Source organism: Spinacia oleracea, chromosome 6, assembly GCF_020520425.1.
Source record: "Spinacia oleracea cultivar Varoflay chromosome 6, BTI_SOV_V1, whole genome shotgun sequence".
Taxonomy (NCBI): domain Eukaryota; kingdom Viridiplantae; phylum Streptophyta; class Magnoliopsida; order Caryophyllales; family Amaranthaceae; genus Spinacia; species Spinacia oleracea.
This window is the reverse complement of record NC_079492.1, coordinates 43,805,274-43,821,420: the sequence shown is the minus strand read 5'-3', so window position 1 is coordinate 43,821,420 and position 16,147 is coordinate 43,805,274.

Below are 16,147 nucleotides of genomic sequence, written 5' to 3'. Positions count from 1 at the left end.
CACTCCAACATAAATCCTAAAAGAGATAGAATTTACAAAAGGAATTATGTTCCTAGTATAATTCAAAAATAAGAGTTACGTATTAATTAAAATTCCTAACGAGCCTAGAGTTCGTAACGGGCCCAGGCGCATTCCGTCATAAGTTAATATGCACTAAAAGACTCGGATAAGTCTCAAGAAACTCCGTGTTCTAAGAGTCCAAATCTGACAAGGAAAACGGCCCAGATCCCATTTTCAACGCCCAGAGCTGGGCGCCGAAATCTTTAACGCCCAGCCCTGGGCACTGAAAATGCCTGGATCCGTTTTATCTCCGGATTCTTTTTGGATTAGTATCTTAAAATCTATCTTTCCACAAACTCTTTCCCTATAAATATAGCCTCAAAACCGACGTGAAGAGGACACACACACAATTCCATAACCTGAGTATTGACTCTAGCCTAAAGCCTAGCCTCACGCTGCGAAATTGATCCCGCGTTCTGTCGCAATCGACCCAAAAGTCGAACAGAACGCGTCCTGCCCCTTGTAGCTGATGATTTAAGCCTAAATACTGGAACATTGCTTGGAAACCCGAGAGCCGTTAAATAAAAGGAGAAATAGCAAAGCCAAAGTGGTTAGTTTTCTAAGAACCACAACGCACCTCTCAAGGGTGCGTTGTAATGTGTCCCTTCGTATGATTTAATCGCTTTCATCACCCTTTCATAAAATTGTTAAACTATTAATTTGATTGATCTATCACGCCTAATAAAGATAATACCTTGGACAATTGAACTATCATGCTAGGTACCTTAAATCAATCTAAATAAGATAATCACGATCGATTTAGTATTATGTGTTGCATATTGCTAAAATCAATTCAGAATAGTTTAATAGTTTAACGCATCTCCCTGCAATTACTTATGCTGAGCTAGTAAGGATAACCTGCCTCTGGAGTTATCGATGAGCACTCCTCTCGGTAGTTACAGTCCCCCGAACTCTCAATCTCTGCCCTGCGGGTGTACGTTGAGCGATCCCCACACCAGGGATCACAAGGAAACCTATGGCCGTCGTGGTCGAACATAATTGCACTCCCTTTATGTTACGATAACCGACTTTTGTCAGTTTTTCTCATTGTCGTTAAAAACTGAATGGCGACTCCTATATTACTAGTCGATTGGGTGTAAACTCACAGGAAATCTAACTACACTTGATCTGACAACGTCCCGCCCACGAGGGACGAGGTCATGCATTAGCCTCGTGCTTTTTCGACCCCCTCACACCTCGCGCCAGCGAGCGATGACTCGCGCCAGCGAGAGCTGGCTCACGCAGCGAGCGATGGCTCGCGTGCAGCGAGCGATGCCTCGCGAGGGGAGCTGCTGCGATGCGATGCGATGTGCGCGGGAAGGCTGCGCGCTAGCGTGGCTTGGCTTGCTGCGTTTGCGCGTGGCTGCTGCCACTCGTGCCTTGTGCAACGGTCAGTCGAGGGCCGATGCGGCCTCGTGGCTCGATGGGGCTTGGGCACAAGCCCAAGTGCCTCGTCTTGCTACGATTTACACGTTTTGGTTTTAATTTTGAATTTTCAGTTCGGAAATAATTTTAATTAATTTTATAATTAATAATTTAAATTGTTTTCTCGGGATTTAATTTTGATTATTATAATTATTATAAATTTTAATTTATACTAATTATTTTACTAAAATTAAACCTTGAATTAATTTAAATTCGTTTAATTCAACCGAAAATAAATTAAATTAATGGATTCGATTATAATTTTATATGAGCTTTAAATTTTAGTTAAACTTGTATGTTTCCGGTTAGACTAGAAATACATTTTTATGTTTAAAATTAGTAAAGCATATAAAGTTATTGGTTTAAGTGGGAGAATTTTTAGTCATAAACTCTTGATTAGGTCTACAAATCCTTTAAGGTTAAAACAACTTAATTAGAGTTAATAAGGACTGAATAATTGGTAGATTATTGGTGCCCTTGATTAATTGCTGCAAATATTTATGTGATGCATAACAATGTGTTTTACTAACCAGCTATGTGGGCTATTCATGATAATGAATGGGTGAATGGTATATATTGTATATGTACTGTTTTGCAGGTTATGAAGTGACTAGTATGGCCCAAATAGGATAGAAAATATGGTCTGCGTACCATTAATTTGAATGTAATTGCTCTAATGCACCAAAGTTTGTTTTTCAATTCAAATATGGTCTGCGTACCATCAAATAGTTGTAATTAGTTTAATTATAGCTTATCCTATTTGAAGAAAATGGCGCCTCCCATGGTGAAATTCAAGACGGAGTTTCCAATCCATTTTCAAGAGGGACTTTGAAGTTGAAGCTTCAAGATGAAGTCGGGCCATACTAGATCACGTTTATCTTATGCATACTTTAAGTTATTTATTGCTTTAAATATGTCTTAATTATGCATGAGATTATGGCTTGATTATGTTGCATGATTAAGGATTTGAATGTAATTGGTCTAATGCACCAAAGTTTGTTTTTCAATTCAAATATGGTCTGCGTACCATCAAATAGTTGTAATTAGTTTAATTATAGCTTATCCTATTTGAAGAAAATGGCGCCTCCCATGGTGAAATTCAAGACGGAGTTTCCAATCCATTTTCAAGACGGACTTTGAAGTTGAAGCTTCAAGATGAAGTCGGGCCATACTAGATCACGTTTATCTTATGCATACTTTAAGTTATTTATTGCTTTAAATATGTCTTAATTATGCATGAGATTATGGCTTGATTATGTTGCATGATTAAGGATTTTAGTTCACTTAAAATCTAACCAACATAGTAAGAGCCTTAAGTTCCAAACTTTAAAAATTGAGTTAAAAGGTGCCATGCCAAAATAACACTTACTTGGATAACCTTTACATCAATCTAGTAATAGTTTTACGCTCAGCGAGGTGTTACTTATTGATCCTAAAGGGGCAAGGTACACAAATCATTGTGAGTACATGTTAGTTTTGGTGAAACTCAACGATATAAGTAAGGAGTCCTTTTATGTCGTGGCAAAATTGATAGGTTTACCTAATAAGTACTTAGACGTACCTATTAACCAAGAGTAGTTTCTAGACTATTAGCAAAAGGCTTTTGCTTACCTAAAATATTTTAGAATTGAGTCTAAATACATAATTTGCTTAATTCTTCAATGGTTTTAGGGTCTTGGAATCATTTTATTCACACTTGCCGGAACACATAACTTGAATAAAATGCTTAATGAACATTAAATTATGCATGCATGCTAGAATTTAAGTTTATTAAGAGAAACTGTGAATGATTATTTATTTGTTATTCTTTTTCAATTGTAGTTTTAACTATGGCAAACAACAATTCATTCAACATTCGATCAATTCTCGAAAAGGAGAAGTTGAACGAGAAAAACTTCCTTGACTGGCAAAGGAACTTGCAAATAGTTCTTAAGAAGGAGAAAAGGAGTATGTCCTGGAAGAGGCGATGCCCGAAGCCGCGGGCGACGGGGTCACTCAGGCAGCCCTCAATCGTTGGATTGATGCCAACAAGGATGTGAAATGTCTAATGCTTGAAACTCATGAGTGCAGATCTACAGAAAACGTTCATCAACTCAGATGCTTTCACGACCATCAGTGAGTTTCCAAGATCTGGCTCCGGTCGAAAGATTCGAGACTCATAGGCAAATTCTTGAGACCAAGTTTAAGAAAGGCGAGCCCGTAAGTCCACATGTTCTCAAAATGATTAGACTCATTGAGAATATGAGTCGGCTGGATCAGCAATTCTCTCAGGAAATGGCTGTAGACACCATCCTCCATTCTCTTCATAACGGGTATGATCAGTTCAAACTGAACTACAGTATGAATAGTCTGGACAAAACGCTCACTGAGCTTCACGGTATGCTAAAGACCGTGGAAAAGACGCTCAAAAGTGATAAGCAAGATATGCTTATGGTGCGTGGGGGCAAGTTCAAGAAATCTGGTAAGAAGAGGAATGCTAAGAAAGGTGGCAAGAAGGCCAGCCCGACTAAGCAAACTGGCGCCAAGTCTGAAAAGAGGAAGGTCAGTCAACCCACTTCTGAATCCGAATGCTTCTACTGCAAGAAGAAGAGGCATTGGAAGAGAGATTGCTTGAAGCTAAAGGAAGATCAGAAGAACGGAACAGTCGTTCCATCTTCAAGTATTGTCGTTATAGACTGTATACTTGCTAATTCAACTTCTTGGGTATTAGATACAGGTTGTGGCTCACACTTATGTTCCAATCCACAGGGACTAAGAAGAAGTAGAAGGTTAAGAAAGGGTGAAGTCGACCTACGAGTGGGAAATGGAGCAAGGATTGCTGCATTAGCTGTAGGAACTTATTATTTGGCGTTGCCCTCTGGGCTAGTTTTGGAACTGGAAGACTATTTCCATGTTCCAAGTCTTACTAAAAACATCATTTATGTTTCTTGCTTGGATGCTAAGGAATTTTGCTTTTTAATAAAAGACAATAGTTGCTCGTTTTATTTTAAAGAGATGTTTTATGGATCTGCTAGATTAGTCAATGGACTTTATTTATTAGATCACGACAAACAAGTTTATAACATAAATACCAAAAAGGCCAAAAAGGATGATTCAGATCTCACCTATCTGTGGCATTGTCGATTAGGCCATATTAACTTGAAACGCATAGAAAGACTTCAAAAAGAAGGAATTCTAGAACCATTTGACTTAGAGGATTATGGTAAGTGCGAATCATGTTTACTTGGCAAAATGACAAAGCAACCTTTCTCTAAAGTTGGAGAAAGAGCAACTGAACTATTGAGTTTAATCCATACAGATGTATGTGGACCAATGAGTACAAATGCTAAAGGTGGTTTCAGCTACTTTATCACTTTCACTGATGACTTCAGTAGATATGGTTATGTCTACCTAATGAAGCATAAGTCTTAATCCTTTGACAAATTCAAGGAATTTCAGAGTGAAGTAGAGAATCAATTAGGCAAGAAGATTAAGGCACTGCGGTCTGATAGAGGCGGTGAATATCTGAGCTATGAATTTGATGACCATTAGAAAGAATGTGGAATTCTATCAGAATTGACTCCTCCTGGAACACCACAATGGAACGGTGTGTCGGAACGGAGGAACAGAACCTTGCTAGACATGGTTAGATCAATGATGGGTCAGGCCGAACTTCCAATAGAATTTTGGGGACATGCACTAAATACAGCTGCACTCACTATAAATAGAGCTCCGTCTAAAGCTGTTGAAAAGACTCCATATGAGTTATGGTTTGGAAAGCCTCCAAATGTGTCTTCTCTTAAGATTTGGGGATGTGAAGTATACGTCAAACGATTAATTTCAGACAAACTTCATCCAAAATCTGACAAATATATCCTTGTGGGCTATCCAAAGGAAACAAAGGGGTATTACTTCTACAATACATCTGAGAACAAGGTGTTTGTTGCTCGAGATGGTATCTTTTTGGAAAAGGATCACATTTCCAAAATGACAAGTGGGAGAAAAGTAGACCTCGAAGAAATTCGAGTCGAACAACAAAATCTAGAGAATGCTCAAGATGACATCCAGGATGAAACTCAAAGATCTTTAGAAGTACCTGGTGAGAATCATGGACCATCTAGAAAAGTAACCCCGCGTAGATCACAAAGATATAGATCTCAACCGGAAAGATACTTAGGTATTTTGACGAACGAGAGCTATGACGTTCTATTACTTGAAAGTGATGAACCTGCGACTTACAAGCAAGCTATGACGAGCCCTAGCTCCAAGCAATGGCAAGAAGCCATGCAATCTGAATTAGACTCCATGTCAGAAAACCAAGTTTGGGATTTGGTCGATTTGCCAGATGGCTACCAAGCCATAGGAAGCAAATGGGTTTTCAAACTGAAAAAGGACAAGGATGGGAAACTTGAAGTTTTCAAAGCTATATTGGTTGCAAAAGGTTACAGGCAAGTCCATGGTGTGGATTACGATGAAACATTTTCACCAGTTGCAATGCTAAAGTCTATTCGGATAATGTTAGCAATCGATGCATATTACGATTACGAAATATGGCAGATGGATGTCAAAACTGCTTTCTTAAACGGTGTTTTAACAGAAACTGTGTTTATGAAACAACCTGAGGGTTTTGAGGATCCAAAGAATGCTAAAAAGGTATGCAAGCTTAAGAAATCAATCTACGGATTGAAGCAGGCATAAAGGAGCTGGAATATACGTTTTGATGAAGCAGTCAGTGACTTTGGTTTCATCAAGAACGCAGACGAATCTTGTGTATACAAAAAACTCAGTGGGAGCAAAATTGCTTTTCTAGTATTATATGTCGACGACATATTACTTATCGGAAATGACATTCCTATGTTGAACTCTGTCAAGATTTGGCTTGGGAAATGTTTTTCGATGAAAGATCTAGGAGAAGCAAAGTACATACTGGGCATCAAGATTTACAGAGATAGATCTAAGAAGATGATTGGACTTAGTCAAAGCACTTATATCAATTAGGTGCTTAAAAGGTTCAAGATGGCAGACTCCAAGAGAGGCTACCTACCCATGTCTCATGGAATGACTCTAAGCAAGACTCAGTGCCCAAAAACACTTGATGAGCGTAGGCGAATGAATTGGATTCCATACGCATCATTGATTGGTCCAATAATGTATGCTATGATATGTACACGCCCGGATGTTGCGTATGCACTCAGTGCTACGAGAAGATACCAGTCAGACCTAGGAGAGGCACATTTGGCTGCTGCCAAGAACATTCTGAAGTACCTGAAAAGGCACAAAGATGATTTCCTGGTCTATGGTGGAGATGATGAATTAATTATTAAAGGCTATACGGACGCAAGTTTCCAAACCGACAAAGATGATTTCAGATCACGGTCTGGGTTTGTCTTCTGCCTCAACGGAGGTGCAGTAAGCTGGAAAAGTGCTAAGCAAAGCACCATTGCGGATTCTACAACTGAAGTGAAGTACATTGCTGCACATGAAGCAGCAAAGGAAGCTATATGGCTAAGGAAGTTCATAGGTGAACTTGGTGTAGTCCCCTCCATTAAAGGACCAATAGCTCTATATTGTGATAATAACGGAGCTATTGCACAGGCAAAGGAGCCTAGACACCACCAAAGAGTCAAGCATGTACTTCGTAGATTTCACCTTCTACGAGAGTTCGTTGAAGGAAAAGAAGTCGAGATAAGTAAGATTGGAACTGATGATAACATCTCAGATCCATTGACTAAACCTCTGCCGCAGGCGAAGCACAACTCGCACACCACTCGCATATTGGAGAATGGCTTTGATGTCCTTGTTTAATGTTTTAAAGTTTTAGATTTTAATACTTTGTAAAACATTATGGGTCAATCATTCATAATAAATGAATAGAATTCGTTTTTCCATTTAATTTGTGATTTATTAAATGATGAGTCCTTTCAATTTGACGAAATATTCAAGATAGACTGTCAGAACCAGGCCTGTGACTAAGAAATGTCTATCAAGTGAACTTGAATGTCAAAAAAATTGAAAATGGTCCCTGGTCGGAGTTTTATATAAAGATGGACGCATAGAAAACGTTAGACGACTAGAATGCACGATGACTAGTAGTTCTGTTTCTTGAACTATGTGGACATGGCAATGTCGTAATCATTTGCATAGATACTTACTTTGAGAAGACTAGTATCGGACAGACCTATGAAACTTTACTATAAGAGATGAAAATCTGTCATAAGTAAATTTCATTAAAATTATTAGACACTAATCCTCAATACCTGAGTGATTTGAGACTACTTGTTTGAGAACTGCTTACTTTGACGTTGTCAAACGTCGCACCGTAAAAGGAGGCTATAAAGGCAACGCTCAGGTAATCACCTATCAAACGAAGTCTAATCTCAAGATTGCAAGATTGGGATTGTCCTCCCATCAATCGGGATGAGACACTGAAAGTTGTACAAGGCCACTCGGAGAGCTAGAAACTGTAAAATGCATGGCCGTGCTCAGATGAATCATAGGCTATGATTATCAGTTTATTTGATCAGTTGAACTCTGAAACCGAGAAACACCTCTGGACATAATAAGGATGACAACTCTTACCTTATGTTCAAGAGCAAGCATCAAGCGACAAAGGAATTAGGAAATGCACACTTGTCCCTAAGGACAAGTGGGAGACTGAAGGAAATAATGCCCTTGGTCCAAGTATGCATTTAATGTTAAGTCTAATAAATGCGGTTCAGGATTAATTAACAAGTTAATAACTCAGTGAGATCAAGTGAGCTGAATGCCTAGCTAGAGGCCGCTTCAGTTCAAGTGGAATTAATGATATTAATCCACAGCTTACTCTTGAATGAACCAGTAAGGTCACACAAATAGTACGTAAACGGATCAAGTATTTAATGGCATTAAATACTCCATCTATGGATATTCGGAATCGACGGATCTTGGTTTCAGTGGGAGCTGAGATCGTCAAAGGCAAGTAAATGAATACTGCGGAAACGATGATATTGCCGGAAACGGAAATATGGATTGTATCGGAAATATAAATATTATCCAAGTCGTAGATGTTGCCGGAAACGGAAACATGGTACGTATCGGAAAATATTATCGGAAATGAAAATATTACCGGAATCGGAAATATTGCCGGAAAAGGAAATATTGTCAGAATCAGAAATATTATCGGAATCGGAAAATAATTCCGGAAACGGAAATATTAAATATTTGTTCGAAACGGAAATTAATTCCGGAATCGGAAATGTTAAATATTGTTCGTATCAGAAATGAATTCCGGAATCGGGAATTTAATCAAAAGCGTATCGTACGAATTAGCATCGGACGAGACTTGCTAGACGAAGGCCCAGCACGAAGCCAGGCCCTCGCCCAGCAAGCCATACGCATCAACACACACGCCAAAGCCTCGCCAGGCCCAGCGCAAGGCCAGGCCCAGCAAGGCATGGCGCGCGCGTAACAAAGTGGGCTGCGAGCAAAGGGCTGCACGCCGTGCAGCTCGCGTGGGCCGCGAGGCGTGCGCGCGGGCTGTGCGGTGCCCGTGCTCGTGTGCGGTCGTGTGCTATACGAATCCTAAAGCTATAGGAATTCGTGCTATGATTAAATCATAATCCTAGAAGATAGAAATTAATTAAATAGAGTTCTAAAGGGATTCTAATTAAATAATTTTGTATTCTAATAGGATTTTAAATCCTTTTCCATAACTATATAAGTATGTGCCTAGGGTCACAAATTCATAGACGAGTTTAATAGGTATTCAAATAATAAAAGCTAGGATTTTTAAGCAGAAAAATCAGCCATAAACCTTGCCTATCTAGCCGAAAGTAATAGTACCTTAAGGGAGATTCTAGTTGGTCAATCTTAAGGCGGATCCGGACGTGCTGTGGACTTTCTACGGAGGGACGACACTTGGAGTCCTAAAGACTTGTTCTTGTTCGGTTCGGGCGCAGCTAGGGAGGGCACGCTACAAAGTGTATGCATCCTAGACTAATTATATGATTATGTGCAATTAATATGATTCCTGGAATTAAGGTTTTTCCGCATGATTTATGTTGTTCATATGTATCATAACCTAACACTTGTCACCTGCCTTCTAATGTCGGTCGCCTGCTTTACACACAACTTATCCAAGCGATAAGTCAATACCTGTAGACAAGACAATACCTGGCGACACGACATGATCAGACGACAAGCGGTTACGACGTTAGTACAAAAAGTGGGACAACAACATATAACATATACTTCAAAGTGTTTTTAAAACAAATAAAAATTAAATCAAATAAAGTGTACTATATGAAAATTAAATCAGATAGAGTATACTATATGCTCCCCTGTGACGACTTCAGGACAGTTACAAGGTCTCCTACTTGGCACTTGGACTAAAGTTAGCCACAAGATATGGTGTTGCCGACAATTTGCTGCTGAATCTCCATTTTTCGCCTTCGTTTGTGGAGACGTCGCCGACTGATGTGGAGGAGACATCGGACAAGACTACGTTGACGTCATGTCATGTCATTGATGGATGACGTCACATGCTCATATTTGTTTTAGTGACAACAAGGACTAGAAACAATATTAGTTTAATTGAAAATCACTGTGTTTGAGTTTTATACCATACTTTTCGTGACTTCAAGTGATCAGTCACCTCGAGAGCCTGATAAGGTACGAGACGACTCATATTGTCTCTCGTTTGTGGTGAAATCTACATTATGGGTGGTGACGTCTAGATCGAAACCTATCACGTATTCGAAAACAAGGCCAAATGGTTAGAATTGAATATTATAAATATTACTCCCTCCGTCCCTTAATACTCGCACCGCTTTCCTTTTTGGGTCGTCCCTTAATACTTGCACCGCTTCTATAAATGGAAAATTTTACCAATATTATATTATTTCTCACACCTACCTACTAACCCACCTACACTCCTACTCCCTACAAAAAATCATTTAAAAATTCACACTCCCCACTCACCACTCCCCACCCCTTACACATTTCCCACTAACTATATTAAAAAAAATACCCCACTATCAACTAATACCCATTAAATTAATAAGTCAATTCAAGTGTCTTAAACTCCGCACCGGTCAAACCGGTGCGAGTATTAAGGGACGGAGGGAGTAGTACCTATTTTCGATGTTGTTAAGGGCCGATGTCATTGTTGTCACGATCCGCATCATCTAGGTTGAATTCGACCACTCCGACGCGTCACTTCCAGCGACAACACCTTCTGATGCCAACACCTAATCTGGCGATGTTATGTACCTTGACGTCCTTCCACATTTTAGCGACCGACGGGCCTGATGACGACACATGACCTGGCGACGACGTGTCCCATGGCGTCATTTCATCTTCTGGCCATGACGCAGTCTGATGACGACGCCAGACCTGGCAATGACATGTCCCCTGGCGCCATTCCATCTTATGGGGACGACGCAGTCTGATGAGGACGCCTGACCAGGAGACGACATGTGCCCTGACGTCATTCCATCTTCTAGGGACGATGCAGTATGATGACTACACCTGACCTGGCGACAACATGTCCCCTGGTGTCATTCCATCTTCTGGCGACGACGTAGTTTGATGAGGATGCCTGACATGGCGACGACATGTGTCCTGACGTAACTCCATCTCTTGGTGGCGACACAGTATGGCCACGACGCATAACCTGCTGACAACGTTTTTGGTGAACTCAAGCGGGTTGGATTTTGTGTTTGGAAAGGATTTTTGTGGATATGTGTTTGGAGGTAAAATCTAGCCATCTCCCCACAGACAGCGCCAAACTGTGGATATGTGTATTGGACGACCTTTGGTTGAGACATAGACAACTAGATTAACTAGATTAAGTAAATAACAGAAAATAAATGACATAATAAAGAGACGTGAGACAAGAGATGGTGACGTGGAAAACCCGAAAGGGATAAAAACCGCTGGTGGCAATGAATCCATCAATCCACAATGTTGTTGGCATAAAAAGCCTTATTAAACACAAGTACAATGTTTATATGCATATATGTAAATATAGCTGACAATAAGCATAAGTAAAATATAGTATAGGATCATAGGTAGATTAGGATAATACCGCTGGTAATACGGCAGAAGGTTATTTTGAGGCATGAAGTATATATCAGGAAGAAGGTATTTGGTTAGTACGTACTTGCGATCCAAAGGGATTTAGGCAGTGATGATTAGGAGAATGGTGGGGATAAAATATAGTAGCAGTGGTATGGAAAGTAATGGTGGAATGCTTATGTGGAGGTGAAAGAAACAAGCTCATTGCTATTAAGTGTAAGAGCTACGGGGAGAAGTAGCATTAGGGAAATAATGTAATGGTAAGGTAATGTAGTTAGTGGGGAGGTATTAGCTAGGTTATACGGTAGGTATCGGGTTGCCCTTGTAGGTTGTATATACTAATATAGTACTAGGTTTGACACAGAAGAGAGAATAATGTTGTCTCTTCTAACCGTTTGAAAGATCCTTTCTGGCTTCATTGACCTTGTCCATCAAGTATGAAATGTAGATAACAACTCCTTGAATGTAGGATCCAACCACGACACGTGCGATACCAAACGACCCATAACAGTTTGCATTTGTGGGGAGGTTGGTGGTAGTCTGGTTAGAGTGATGGGTGGCTCACCATGTATTGGTGGATGTATGTAGGTAACTAAATTTGTACAATTTATATCCTAAAAGAATTATACTTCATCTGTTCTTTTTTAAATGACACAATTATTTAGGCACGTTTGTCAATACACGGTTTTAAACGTTAATATCTTCAATTATGGATAAGAACAAATTATAAAAAGTTGATATTTAAAAAATATTTATTGAGACGAATCTAATAAGATCCCACACGACTATGTTTTTTCTTAAGAATAACTCACAAAAGGAAGTCAAAAAAGCTTATGTAAATATTGTCTAAAACTCAATTGTGTGATGTAAATAAGAACGAAGGAAGTATTTTCTATCAAATTCTATACTCCGTATATATTTCGTATGTAAGTCTTAGTAGTACTTTTCCATTCCTAAAACTTTGGAACACTATTCCAAGTTGTTTAAGGCATGGTTTCACTTTATTTTGATGGGTGTTTTTTTACCAGTACTGTTTTTGGCGACATGACATGAATGATGCCATTGATGCGCGGGTCCTTGCCGTGATTTGTACTACCAAACTAGATTTCAAGATGTGGTCTCTAATCTCTATCGTTTCAGAACTAGCGAGCTTATTCAGCCTTTCACCACCGTCAAGTATCTCAAGTTAACGTAGGGGCCGACCCTCTTCCCTTTCTCACCACATATAAAGACCGTACAAACATTAATACAATATCTATCTATAAATCATTTGGCATTTACTTTTACATGCGAATATCCTTACTTTTACATGCGAATATTGCGATGGATTCCTTCGATATTTGCTTTGGGGGTGTTTGGTTAGGAGAGGTTTGAGGGAAAAAGAGCTTTTTAGGGTGAATTAGAGGTTTGACCTTTAAAAAAAGCTAATTGGGAGTGTTTGGTTAGGAGAGGAATGGAAAAGAGTTTTGGGGTGAAAAAGCTAATTTTGAAAAAGCTCAACTTTTTTCAATTAGAGGTTTGAGAAAGTGGTTGAAAATAACTCTTTTGTCCTACTATTGCCTATTATTACAACCACTATCAACCTTGGTACTTTACATATTTTTCTCCTAAAAACATTACTCACACTTTCTTTTTCATTTCATCATATTTACTAGATTCGTTTTTTGTTGTAATAAATTTTATATTAGTACTTTGAAGCAATTGAAGTATATTTCAATCATGCTTAAAATTTCATTAGTAATATTTATCTATTTGAATACTCCGTATTAAAAAAATGAAAAGAGAGAGAAAAAAAAAGAAACATGAGAGGCCTAAGTTTTTCTAGAGAGAGAGTGAAAACCCTAGGTTGGTCTAGCCCCCTTCTCAAGCTCAAATTGTTCACAGATCTAAGTTTTGCCTTGCAAAACTCTTCGTCTTCCTCCTTGTCCTCTTACCGGAATGAGATTCCCCAAAAAATCTCTAGACTAAGCTTTAATAGGGGTAATTATGGCTTCCTTGGCAGCAGTTTGGTGCATCGTTTGTATCGAGGTGTTCTTCCTCTTTTCCGACCTTCAGATTGCCTTCTTCAGCAAGGCAAGATTGATCCAAAGGTGGAGATCGATGCTGAGTCACTAGATCTTGGGTTTTTCAACAATAATGATGATTTAATGGGGTTAATTAAAGGTTTTACTCCACTAATGCATTTTTACCGTCCTGTTTGGGCCAATGGAGGAGCTTATCCATTTGCAGGAGCACTAAGATTTCTTCTTTTTCCAAAAAATGTCGCAGGGAAGTCCTTCTCTATACTCTTCTTTGCCTTTTCACTCCAATTCTGTCATTTATTACTTGGGTTCGCGTTTTTTCAATGCTTGCTTTTTGTTGGTTTGTGTTTCGATTTTAGCTGTGTGATGATTACTCAGTTGCTGCAATTTATTTCTGGCTTTCTAGATCCTTCTGTGGTTGTTTTCAATCTGATGTGGTTTTTTCTTGCAACCATTAGTATTCTTAAGTCTTTATATCAAGCCTATAAATACTGGTCTTTTTTCCTCAGTAGTAGCATCTTCTCCACGTTTTCCAGTCTTCATCAATTTAGCTCTGTATTTTCTCTTTGTGTGTTTGCAAGATTAAACTTCCAAATTTTAGTGAAAATTCCCAGTTTCAGTCCTCGTCTTTGGGTTTTAATGTCTAACAACCCTGTAGTGTCTAGCTATGCCTCACTTCTTAAGAAGAACCCTTCTCCAGTTTCCAATGAATCTCAACCTACCAGCTTACCTAGTGATCCAGGTTCTTCCAGCTTCTTCAGCCACCCCACCCATAGCTCCTTTCTCTTGGGAGGTAGCAGTCTTAATCATGATTCCAATCCCCCACCTAAGGACAGTTCACACAGTAATGCACCACAGGTTCCTGGTTCGAATAGTGCCACCATCACCTTAGATGCCCCTAAACTTGACAATGAGCAAGTCAAGCTTATGGAAGCATCCTGTCTGTTTGGGAAAGTATGGGGGGAATTTGTGCCCCAGGCTGCTGTTATAGCTAGGATGAAGAAAGACTGGTCTTTTTTAAGGGGTGAGGTTTCTCTTAGGTTCATTGGGAATGGTTGGTTTCTCATCAAATTTTCTAACCCCCTTGACAAGGATGAGGTTTGGGAGGGTAGACCTTGGTTTGTGCAGGGTCTTAATTTTGTTCTTTTGCCTTGGAGAGCCTCCTTCAAAGCTCAGTTTAGCTCCATTACCCATGTGGATCAATGGGTGAAAATCCCCTTTCTCCCTACTGAGTACTGGACTTGGCACTACCTAAACCAGATTGCCAGTTGTGTAGGTCAACCCATCAAACTTGATAAATTCACTTCTGAAAACACTGAAAAGGGTCAGTTTGCTAGAGTCTGTCTCAACCTTAATATAACCAAGCCTGTGCCTAGGTCTATCACTCTTAACTTTGGTTATGATATCCAGGAGTACTTTCTGTCTTATGAAGGTGTTTGGGAGGTTTGCCCTCTCTGTGGTGATCCAAACCACTTTCTGAATGCTTGTCCTAAGAGGCCTCCTCCCTGTCTTGAGCTGGTTGTGGCTCAGCTGGATGAGGCAAAACTGTCCATGGGGATGCCTGGGGATAGTGGAGGACAAGCCACTCCTTCTGACTGGCTGGCTGTGGTGCCAAGAAGAAGAGCCAAGCCCAGGAGTAATACAAGGAAGTCCCATGCCAAGCCTTATCATCATCCTCCTCCTGTCCAGACTAGACCTTTACACTCCCCTTCTCAAGGGTTGGGTGCTGGTTTGCCTGTCATTCCCCTTGCCAACAGCTTTCAGGGTCTGCAGGATTTTCAAGTGTCTACTGGAGACACCATTACTCTCAATCCTCCTGCAGTTCAACCCTATGAGGATATTCTGCCGGATTTTGACCCACTGGAGCTTGCTCCACTTGGTGTCAAGGATGTTCAGGGGGATGATGAGCTTGATATGGACTTGGAGATTTGTGATGGTGATGGTTTTGATGAGAATGACCCAATATTTTCTGACTGTGCTCCTCCCATGGAAACTGAGAACTCTAAGAGAAGGAAGAGAGGTGATGGTGATCTCTCTCCTTCTCCTTCTGCTGGTTGACTTGTGTGTCTCCTTCTACTTCTTTTTTTATATCAATTATCTCAACACATCTTTTTGACCAGTTCTTACTGGTAGTTATGCCTTTAGGGTTTAGTAGTAATATGCTTAGCTTGTGCTACTGGTCTATTGTCTCCTACAGGTTCTTTTTTTTCTGCTTTTGCAAACCTGTAGGTAGCTTCTTAGCTAGGCATACTTCTACTGTAGTTAATCAGCTTCAGCAATCTTGTATTGTGCTTAATTGTAATATTAATGATAATTTGACTTTAATGGATTTTGTTCTGTGTTGGCTCTCCTTATTTCGTTGTTTGCCTTGGCTTCATGTTATCTTGGACTTTAAACTGTGGAACATTTCTTTTGCCTTGATCAGAATCAAGGTTAGTCTTTGGACCACCTCTTGGTTCCCTTTCAAATGGAGGAACCTAAGTTTCAGGAAGCTCTTTGCTTGGTGCCTTTTGGTTGAGTCCAAAGATAGCCTTTGGTTCATCTCCTATGATGTTGTAAGAAACATTACATGTTTCCTACCTGAGGACCTTTTTGTTCTAAATAAC